A 12,230-nucleotide genomic window follows, 5' to 3' on the forward strand; every position below is an offset into this window, starting at 1 on the left:
AACTTTGCTGCTTCCTCTGTAGAAAGAGAACATGCTGTTCATTAGGCTGTGCATTAAGGAAGGGGGGAAATGGCCGACAGCAGCCAGGGGACACCAGCCCAGGAGCTCGGCCTCTCTGTGCCCCAGTCTGCCTGTAGCAGAGCTAGAGGATAAGACAGTGCCGTGCCCTCACCCCTCCCCTGAACAGGAGCATGCTAGCGCGTAATGGTGGGACCCCTGTGCCCTCATCCCTGGGTGCGCTTATTCTCCTGACTTGAGTTTCGTTCTGTCCTTGGGAACTCTGATCCTGCCTACAAAAGTTGCATGGGACACCCTCCACTGAAAGTTCTCTTTCCCTTTGTGTTTATTCAGGGCAGGCAGGAGCAGAGGACTGTGTGCCCTCACCAAAACTATCAACCAACAGACCTGGATCTCGGTGATAAGATTCAGGAGGAAGCCACTGGAACTGGTCAAATCTTAATTTTTCAAGTATTTTTTGTGTGGACTCACTTGTTTCCCTTCCCATCCATGTCTTCATGGATGGGGAATTCTCTCCTTTGCGGTTTCTTGGTGTCCCAGGCTCCTTCCCTCACAGTGTCCTGCTGTCCTCAGCACAAGCCTTCCAAGGTGGTCTCTGAAAGTGACCTACTCTGTGGGAGTGGTCTTTCTTTGCAGTTGATTTTCACATCTTTAGTTTTAATAAACAGATCTCGCCCTCCTAGGATCTTTCTGACAGACTGATGGTTCAAAATTGCTTCCAGTGACTCATCTCCTTATGTTGTTTCAGAGTAGTTTTAAAATACCCATACTGCATACACCAGTATGTTTCCCTAGTGACTTCCCTAATCTATGACTTTCATTCATTGATTCATTCATTCAGTGCAAATTGTTCAGTGTCTGCCGTACATCGGGCATTGTGTTAGACGTTGGGGATATATGGTTTAGCAAAACAGCAATGATGCGGATGAAGACGGTTGTTTCTCTTGACCAAGGTGCCAGCCTTAATCTTCTGGTACTTCTTCCCCTATGCTGACTATCTTCAGGCAGTGGACTGCAGAGGAGCAACCCAGACAGCAGTGGGACACAAAAGAGAACAGACAGCAGTGGGACACAAAAGAGAACAGACAGAACATGATATATGCTAAATATCAGACTCTCCCCCAACCACCCCATCTCTTTCTCCTGCTCACCCTGGCTACCCAGGCAGATGAGAGGCTCCTGAATGGGCAGTTACTCACCTCCCTCCTTTCTCCTACCCTCACATACCAGGACTGTGTTTTTCAACAAATCTGTTGTTTGAATATGTTCAACAATGCAGTGAAATAAATTCCTTGATATCCAAATCTTGTGCCCAGTCTACAATGGCCAGATTTTGGAGGGAAACAGATGACACACCTAAACCAGAAGAACATTGAAAAGACCCCACTAATAGTGTAATGTATGATAAGTAATTATACATATATGCATTGATACTCAAACATAAAATGTGTACAGTAGACTCTTATTTGATAATATGCACTCTCCTGGATCATTTATTTTCTGTGTCCTCAATACTATTTTAATTAAAAACAAACACAGTAGGTCTACTTTGAGGGAAATAATAATAGTTAATAGTAGGAATGATAGAAGAAAAATTAAATGTTAAGAACAGTATGATAATGTTGTTTAAGAAATTTTTATCGTAGAATATATTCACATTTACAAAAATACTATGCAGATAGAGCAGATATTTATCATGTAACCAAAATGGTTTTCTGCCTTATCATTTTGTATCAGCCTACTCATGTGTTAGTAATAATAATCCAATATGCATATATTATTATTAACTGCAGTCTATTCTTTCTCCAGATTCCCTTACTTTTACCTTTTTCTATTCCACGTTCCGTTCCTTGCATTTTGTCCACATGTCTTCTGAGGCTCACAAGGAGAGTTTCTCAAACGTCCTGGTTTATTAGGACCTTGACATTATTCAGGAGTACTGGTCAGCAATTTTGTGGAATGTCCCCCAATTGAAATTAACCTGATATTTTTCTTATGATTGTGCTGTGATTTTACTTTGGAGGAGATCCACCTTTCTGAATTTCTTTTTGCATCACCTCATATAAAGGTTTCATACTCTCAAGGTTTCTGATCACTGTGTATGTTTGCCTTTATCATCTGTCTGAGCTTTTGTTCGTCAGGTTTCTCCAATGCAAAGTTACCTTTTTTCCCCTGGCCAAAGTATATGTACTTTTTCAAGTTCATTTTTTACTGTAAAACTTAATATATATACAGTACAGTAATAGCTTTGAAAGTATGATTTAACAAGTAATTAGAGAGCAAATTTCAAAGAATGTTTTGAGTTACAGTTCCAAAATTTAAGTTATATCCTTATTCTCAAATATAAGAAATATATAGAAAGTTGATAACTTTTAAATTACAATTTTAATGAGTAGGTATAGAGCAAATTTCATAGAATGTTATGGGTTACAGTTCCACCATTTCTGTTCCTTCTGGCTATTCTTATGCCCTAACATCTAAAAAAAAATTATTCCTATATAGATTGAGTATTTGTAATCCTTTGGTAGATCCTATCTCGTCTGTTGCTACTCTTTACTCTCATTGAATCACTTTCTTGATATTCAGGGGTTTCTAGGCATTGACCACCCTAAGTTGTTCATATTTAAAAGGGGTGTTGACATTATATGGAAGGGGGCTGCAGCTGGTTGATTAATTAAAGAGGCTGTTGCATCTGGGCTTTAGGACTTGTCTGGCAAAGGAACACTCTGGTGGATTTAAGGTTCTGGGAGATAAACTTAGTGAGTGAAACTTTTATAGAGCCTCAGAGAGGGTCCTAGGTATTTTGAGAGTACTGTTCGTTAGTACTTGGCATACTGTGGCCCTTTGGGATATGTAGCTGGAGCTTGCATAAGAGTAACCTCCAGGATAGCTTCTCAACTCAATTTGAAATCTGTTTGCCACTTATTATAAACTCATTTTGTTAACTTACTTTTCCCCCTTTTGATCAAGAAGGCATTTTCAATCCCTCGATGCCAGGGCCAGGCTCATTCCTGGTAGTTGTGTCCCACGTGAGAAACTGATTGTTTACCTTGGACAGAATATATGCTATGTATGAACTTTTTGGAAGGAAGTCACTTACAAAGCCCACCCTTAAGGGGATTTATGTGCCCACCTCCTTGATCAATAAGTATTTTTGTCAATAAAGTGAAATATTTTTGCATGGTGTGGTGGTTTGAAGTTGTATGTACTCCAGAAAAACATTTTTAATTTAATCCATTCTTGCAGGTGCAGATCCATTGTAAGTAGGACTTTTGGATGAAGCTATTCAGTTAAGTTGCGACTCACTTCATTCATGGTATATCTGAATCCTGCTGGATTATAAATGAAATGAATGAATGCAGGGAGGGAGAGAATGCCCCGGAAGCTAGAAGTTGAAATCTACAAAACCCGGAAGAAAAGGGAGAGAGCAATAGATGCTGCCATGTGCCTTGAGTGACAGAGGAGCCAAGGTTCCTGGCAGCTGGTTTTTGGGAAGAAAACTTTAATTTGCACTTCTGTTTAGCTTCAAAGCCATAAGTTAATAAGTTCCCATTGTTTAAGTCAGCTCTTTTGTTGTATCTGCCTTGAGCTGCCTAGAAAACTAACACAGATGTATTTCTATTCTTTCCCATTTATTCATCAATTTAATCATTTAAACCACTGCATATTCATCTTGTACCTTGGATTATAATGCAATTGCTCAGGATTTATTTTGTTGCTCGGTTGTTTCAGTTTTGGCCACTGGGAGCCCTTTCAGTTGGCTCCCCTTTTACACATACTTGTGAATCTGTGTACATGAATGCGTGTGTGTGTTTTGTTCTGGTTTTTGCTTTCTTAATTCCTCACTTTTGGGCACTAGAAGATTCCTGAGGACTGTCTTGTACATTTCCTTCCTCCAACCTAGACTCAACCATGGCTGGAAGAAGTGTCTCCTTTTATGGAGTAGCATTAAAAATGTAGATCTGGGAGCTAACCATGGCGGGTGTCCCTGCATGTCTGCCCTCTCAGGTGGCAGTGCGTGGAAACTCATGTGGTTATCCTAAGCTATGTATGTACACCTAAGTGGTATAAATATTTCTATATGGAACAATCCAGGCCAAGAGAGGGCACTTGAGCTGCTTTTTTTATTTATTTTTCAACCACATGAGCCTGTAAAGGCCTTTCTGTTGGGCCCCGTCTGCTAGGTGCTGTGTTCAAATAGAAGACAAGAACGTAGTCCGTCAGCTCTGGACAACTCAACCTACTCCACAGTGAGTAAAATACTTCCTTTTCCTTTTGCTGATGGTGAGCAGGTGGTTTTGCTGCTGTTTCTCCAAGATGATTTTTCTTAAATGGGGAGCGCAGAACCTTTCATTTTCTGCCCTCTTCCCATTTAGTTTTCTTTGCTTTCTTATGGAATATTTTAGCAAGACAGGCAAGTTTGCATTTACTGAGAGCTTTGATGACTGGGAATCCTGGCATGTTCCAATATTTTCCTGGTTTGGCTTAGTTTCTGGTGACACATTTAGATGGATTCAGAAAAAGGAAAAAATATACAATCCTGATGTGACTATACAAAGTGTTTGACCTTCCAGCTTAATAAGTTGGGTACAGGCTAGTGCTATATGAGCCAACATAAAGCCAGGGAGAAAGGGAACATGGATGCCCTTATTTACATGCTTTTCAAAATTTTTAATGGACAGTTTTTCCTGCAGCATTAAAGGAGTTGAGAACTATTGGAAAATAGACAACTGCCTGCAATATAAAAGAAAATATTAAGTTTTAAATTTTAATTATAATAAATCTAGTACTTAATTTAATTTTTTTGGTTAGTGAAAATGAATTTATTAAAAAAATTGTATTATTTTGCTTATCTCCTTTTCAGCTGGCATAATTGAAATGTTTAACAATTTCTCTTCAATGACGAATGTTGTTAAATAAGTTGTCTTTAATGTTAGCTTCCTACAATGTCTTCCCCTGGCCTTGCTCCTTTAATGTATGTCAGCAGTGTTTGATTATTTTCAGGTTACAAATATTGTACCTCCTTGGTTAAATTTCTTCCTAAGTATTTTGTTCTGTTTGGTGGTTTTAAAAAAGAAATTGTTTTATCCCTTACCTTTTCAAATTGTGTGCCATGAGCAAATAGAAATAAAACTGATTTTTTTTATAACTTTGCTAACATCGTTTATTAGCTTTCACAGTATTTTTGTGAATTTCAGAGATTTTTTATTTATAAATCATGGCATACTGTAATAGAGATAGTTTTACTTCTTCCTTTCTAGTATGGGGGCCTTTTCATTTATTTTCGTGGCTAATTGCCTTGGGTTGGACATCCAGGACAATGATGAATCACAGTGACAAAAGCATGCATTTTTTTATTTATTCCTGATACTGTGAGGAAGGCTTTCGGTCTTTAACAATTGAGTATGATACTAGCTATGTATTCCTAGCTTTGTTCACTTGTTTGTTTCATTTTTAATCATGAAAATGTATTATATTTTGTCAAGTAGTTTTTCTGCAGCAAGGATGGAATCACTTTTTTTTCCTTTGTGGAGTTAATGTTGCATTTTATTTTGCTTTATTAATTTAAAATGTATTTGAGAAGTTGCGTGTTTACAGAAAAATTGTGCATGAAGTGGAGAGTTCCCATACACACCTTCTACACACTCAGTTTTCCCTATTATTAATACTTTGCATTAATGTGATACTTTTGTTACAATTGGTTGTACATTATTATTATAATCATACTGTTAACAGTAGTTCATAGTGTACATTGGAATTCACTGTTTGTGTTGTATAGTTCTGTAACTTAAAAAAATTTTGTTCTGGTTACTTGTATACAATCTAAAATTTTCTGCTTTATCCACTATCAAATATACAATTCAATGGTGTTAATTACATTCACAATGTTGTCACTAGCATCCACTAACTAAATTTTTCTATCACCCCAAACAGAAGCTTTGTACAAATTAAGCATTAACTCCCCATTTCCTATAGCCACTTGGTAACCTGTATTCTAGTTTCTGAAAATAGTATTCATTTTTAAGACCACTTTTTAAGTTTATGGAAAAATTGTTCAGGAAGTACAGTTAGTTCTGGTATCCCTCTCTGTAACCAGTGCACACATTTCTCTTTTTATTAACATTTGCAGTACTGTGGTACATTTTTTACATTTGATGAACTAATATTGATGCACTTTTATCGACTGAAGTCCATAGTTTACACTAGAGTTTACTCTTTGTGTTGTATAGTTCTTTGGGTTTTGACAGATGCCTAAGGACATGTGTCCATTATTGTATCATGCAGAATAGTTTCACTCACCTAAAAATGCCAAGCCCTCCACCAATTCATCCCTCTTTCCTTGCCCTGAAACGGTGGTGACCACTGAACTTTTTACTGATTCTATGGTATGCCTCTGCCAGAATGTCATATCATTGGTGTTAGTACCTAGGCTTCCCTAGACTGGCTTCTTCACCTGACAGTATGCATTAAAGCTTCCTCCAGGTCTGTTCCTGCCTGGATAGCTCATATCTTTTGATCTCTGTTTAACACTCCATTGCATGGATCTTCCTCAGAATGTTTATCCATGCACCTATTGAAGGGCTTGTCGGTTACTTCCAGGTTTTTGGCAATAATGGTTAAAGCTTCTACAAAAATTCTTGTTAAAATTTTGTGTGGACATAAGTTTTCAACTTATTTTGGTACAAATTTAGGAGCACACATGTTGGGTAGTGTGGTAAGCCTGTTTAACAGGACAGCCTTTCCAGGTGGCTACACCTTTTTGCATTCCCACCAATGAATAAGAGTTCCTGTTGCTCCACATCCTTACCAACCTTTGGATTTGTCAGCTTTTGGGATTTCTATTCGAGTAGGTGTGTCATGGTGTGTCTTTGTTTTTTAACAGTGTCTTTCCTTAATGACATACGAGGAAAATTTTTTTCATATGCTTATTTGTCTTCTGTATATCGTCTTGTGTTAAGTGACTGTTGAGACCTTTTCCCATTTTTAAATTGAGATTTGTTTTCGAATTGCTGAGTTTTAAGTGTTCCTGGTGCATTTTGGATTTATCAGAATGATAAATCAGGTTTTTAAGATAAAATGTTTTGCATGTGTTTCCTCCCAGTCTGTAGCTTATCCTTTCATTTTTTAAACAGTGAACTTTCCAGAACAGAGTTTTTTTTTAAATTTTATCTTCATGGGATCCAGCTTCTTTTTCTTCACAAATTATGCTTTTGGTATTGTATATAAAACCTCTCTTTATTCTGTTCCAATTATCTGCCTGTCTGTTGCTGCACCATTACCACATTGTTTCAATCACTGTGGCTTTATAATAAGTTTTTATTGCTTGATTTTTATATACCGAACCACTGGTGAATTTTTGGGATAAATCCCACTTGGTCATTCTGTTTAATTATGTAAATATTCTGTTGGATTTGCTTTGCAAATATGTTCAGTACTTTGCATACAAATTAAGAATAGCTATTGGTCTGTAGTTTTCTTGTGAAACATTTGATGTCAAGATAATGATGGCCTTATTAAATGAGTTAGGAAATTTCTCTCATCTTCTATTTTTTTGGAAGAGTTTGAGCAATATTGGCTTTAATTATTCTTTAAATATTTAATACAATTCACCAATGAAACATCTGATCCTGTAATTTTCTTGCTGGGAAGTTTTTGATTACTGCATCAATCTCTTGTTCTAGTTCTATTCTGATTTTTCTGTTTCTTCTTAAGTCAATTTTGTTGGTTTGTATGCTTCTAGGAGCTTGTCTGTTTTATCCAGGTTATCTAATTTGTTGAAAGACAATTGCTGATAATATTTTTATAATACTTTTATGTCTCTAAAGTGTGCAGTAATGTCCTATTTTCATTTCTGATTTTAGCAATTTGATTCTTATTTCTTTTCTTGGTTTGTCTAGCTGAAAGATGACCAGTTTATTCATCTTTCCCAAGAAACAAATTTTGGTTGTCTTGATTCTGTGTTGTTTTTTTTTTTTTTTTTTCTTTTTTTTTTTTTTTTAATCATCATTTTATTGAGATATATTCACATACCACGCAGTCATACAAAACAAATTGTACTTTCGATTGTTTACAGTACCATTACATAGTTGTACATTCATCACCTAAATCAATCCCTGACACCTTCATTAGCACACACACAAAGATAACAAGAATAATAATTAGAGTGAAAAAGAGCAATTGAAGTAAAAAAGAACACTGGGTACCTTTGTCTGTTTGTTTCCTTCCCCTACTTTTCTACACATCCATCCATAAACTAGACAAAGTGGAGTTTGGTTCTTATGGCATTCCCAATCCCATTGTCACCCCTCATAAGCTACATTTTTATACAACTGTCTTCGAGATTCATGAGTTCTGGGTTGTAGTTTAATAGTTTCAGGTATCCACCACCAGCTACCCCAATTCTTTAGAACCTAAAAAAGGTTGTCTAAAGTGTGCGTAAGAGTGCCCACCAGAGTGATCTCTCGGCTCGTTTTGGAATCTCTCTGCCACTGAAGCTTATTTCATTTCCTTTCACATCCCCCTTTTGGTCAAGAAGATGTTCTCCATCCCACGATGCCGGGTCTACATTCCTCTCCGGGAGTCATATTCCACGTTGCCAGGGAGATTCACTCCCCTGGGTGTCTGGTCCCACGTAGGGGGGAGGGCAGTGATTTCACCTTTCAAGTTGGCTTAGCCAGAGAGAGAGGGCCACATCTGAGCAACAAAGAGGCATTCAGGAGGAGACTCTTAGGCACAAATATAGGGAGGCCTAGCCTCTCCTTTGCAGCAACCGTCTTCCCAAGGGTAAAACTTATGGTAGAGGGCTCAACCCATCAAACCACCAGTCCCCTATGTCTGTGGTCATGTTAGCAACCATGGAGGTGGGGTAGGCGAATACCCCTGCATTCTCCACAGGCTCCTCAAGGGGGCACTACATCTTTTTTTTTTTTTTCCTTGTTTGTCTTTTTTCTTTATTTTTTTTTTTTAACTTTCCCTTCTTTTTTAGATCAACTGTATGAAAAAAAAAGTTAAAAAGAAAACAAACATACAATAAAAGAACATTTCAAAGAGACCATAACAAGGGAGTAAGAAAAAGACAACTAACCTACGATAACTGCTTAACTTCCAACATGTTCCTACTTTACCCCAAGAAAGTTACTTAATATAGCAACATTTCAGTGAACTTGTTCCTACCACATCCATCAGAAATTAACAGACCATAGTCATTTCTGGGCATCCCCAGAATGTTAAATAGCTTATCTGATCTTCTTGGATTATTGTTCCCCCTTCCTTAATTGCTCTCTACTGCTAGTTCCCCTACATTCTACATTATAACCCATTTGTTTTACATTTTTCAAAGTTCACATTAGTGGTAGCATATAATATTTCTCTTTTTGTGCCTGGCTTATTTCGCTCAGCATTATGTCTTCAAGGTTCATCCATGTTGTCATATGTTTCACCAGATCGTTCCTTCTTACTGCCGCGTAGTATTCCATCGTGTGTATATACCACATTTTATTTATCCACTCATCTGTTGAAGGACATTTGGGTTGTTTCCATCTCTTGGCAATTGTGAATAATGCTGCTATGAACATTGGCGTGCAGATATCTGTTCGTGTCACTGCTTTCCGATCTTCCGGGTATATACCGAGAATTGCAATCGCTGGATCGAATGGTAGCTCTATATCTAGTTTTCTAAGGAACTACCAGACTGACTTCCAGAGTGGCTGAACCATTATACAGTCCCACCAACAATGAATAAGTGTTCCAATTTCTCCACATCCCCTCCAGCATTTGTAGTTTCCTGTTTGTTTAATGGCAGCCATTCTAACCGGTGTTAGATGGTATCTCATTGTGGTCTTAATTTGCATCTCTCTAATAGCTAGTGAAGCTGAACATTTTTTCATGTGTTTCTTGGCCATTTGTAGTTCCTCTTCAGAGAACTGTCTTTTCATATCTTTTGCCCATTTTATAATTGGGCTGTCTGTACTATTGTCATTGAGTTGTAGGATTTCTTTGTATATGCAAGATATCAGTCTTTTGTCAGATACATGGTTTCCAAAAATTTTTTCCCATTGAGTTGGCTGCCTCTTTACCTTTTTGAGAAATTCCTTTGAGGTGCAGAAACTTCTAAGCTTGAGGAGTTCCCATTTATCTATTTTCTCTTTTGTTGCTTGTGCTTTGGGTGTAAAGTCTAGGAAGTGGCCTCCTAATACAAGGTCTTGAAGATGTTTTCCTACATTATCTTCTAGGAGTTTTATGGTACTTTCTTTTATATTGAGATCTTTGGTCCATTTTGAGTTAATTTTTGTGTAGGGGGTGAGGTAGGGGTCCTCTTTCATTCTTTTGGATATGGATATCCAACTCTCCCAGCCCCATTTGTTGAAAAGACCATTATGGCTCAGTTCGGTGACTTTGGGGGCCTTATCAAAGATCAGTCGGCCATAGATCTGAGGGTCTATCTCTGAATTCTCAATTCGATTCCATTGATCTATATGTCTATCTTTGTGCCAGTACCATGCTGTTTTGGCAACTGTGGCTTTATAATAAGCTTCAAAGTCAGGGAGTGTAAGTCCTCCCACTTCGTTTTTCTTTTTTAGAGTGTCTTTAGCAATTCGAGGCATCTTCCCTTTCCAAATAAATTTGATAACTAGCTTTTCCAAGTCTGCAAAGTAGGTTGTTGGAATTTTGATTGGGATTGCATTGAATCTGTAGATGAGTTTGGGTAGAATTGACATCTTAATGACATTTAGCCTTCCTATCCATGAACATGGAATATTTTTCCATCTTTTAAGGTCCCCTTCTATTTCTTTTAGTAGAGTTATGTAGTTTTCTTTGTATAGGTCTTTTACATCTTTGGTTAAGTTTATTCCTAGGTACTTGATTTTTTTAGTTGCTATTGAAAATGGTATCTTTTTCTTGAGTGTCACTTCCGTTTGTTCATTTCTAGCATATAGAAACATTACTGACTTATGTGCATTAATCTTGTATCCCGCTACTTTGCTAAATTTGTTTATTAGCTCTAGTAGGTGTATCGTTGATTTCTCAGGGTTTTCTAGATATAAGATCATATCATCTGCAAACAATGACAGTTTTACTTCTTCTTTTCCAATTTGGATGCCTTTTATTTCTTTGTCTTGCCGGATTGCCCTGGCTAGCACTTCCAGCACAATGTTGAATAACAGTGGTGACAGCGGGCATCCTTGTCTTGTTCCTGATCTTAGAGGGAAGGCTTTCAGTCTCTCACCATTGAGTACTATGCTGGCTGTGGGTTTTTCATATATGCTCTTTATCATGTTGAGGAAGTTTCCTTCAATTCCTACCTTTTGAAGTGTTTTTATCAAAAAGGGATGTTGGATTTTGTCAAATGCTTTTTCAGCATCTATTGAGATGATCAATTGATTTTTCCCTTTCGAGTTTTTAATGTGTTGTAATACATTGATTGTTTTTCTTATGTTGAACCATCCTTGCATGCCTGGAATGAACCCCACTTGGTCATGGTGTATGATTTTTTTAATGTGTCTTTGGATTCGATTTGCAAGTATTTTGTTGAGGATTTTTGCATCTATATTCATTAGGGAGATTGGCCGGTAGTTTTCCTTTTTTGTAGCATCTTTGCCTGGTTTTGGTATTAGATTGATGTTAGCTTCATAAAATGAGTTAGGTAGTGTTCCATTTTTTTCAATGTTTTGAAAGAGTTTGAGTAAGATTGGTGTCAGTTCTTTCTGGAAAGTTTGGTAGAATTCCCCTGTGAAGCCATCTGGCCCTGGGCATTTATTTGTGGGAAGATTTTTGATGACTGATTGGATCTCTTTGCTTGTGATGGGTTGGTTGAGGTCTTCTATTTCTTCTCTGGTCAGTCTAGGTTGTTCATATGTTTCCAGGAAATTGTCCATTTCTTCTACGTTATCCAGTTTGTTGCCATACAGTTGTTCATAATATCCTCTTATAATTTTTTTAATTTCTTCAGGATCTGCAGTTATGTCACCTTTTTCATTCATTATTTTGTTTATATGGGTCTTCTCTCTTTTTGATTTTGTCAGTCTAGCTAGGGGCTTGTCAATCTTGTTGATCTTCTCAAAGAACCAACTTTTGGTGATATTTATCCTCTCTATTGTTTTTTTGTTCTCTATGTCATTTATTTCTGCTTTAATCCTTGTTATTTCTTTTCTTGTACTTGGTTTGGGATTGGTTTGCTGTTCATTTTCTAGCTTCTTCAGTTGATCCATTAG

The sequence above is a fragment of the Choloepus didactylus genome, chromosome 9 (genome assembly GCF_015220235.1).
Source record: "Choloepus didactylus isolate mChoDid1 chromosome 9, mChoDid1.pri, whole genome shotgun sequence".
NCBI lineage: Eukaryota > Metazoa > Chordata > Mammalia > Pilosa > Megalonychidae > Choloepus > Choloepus didactylus.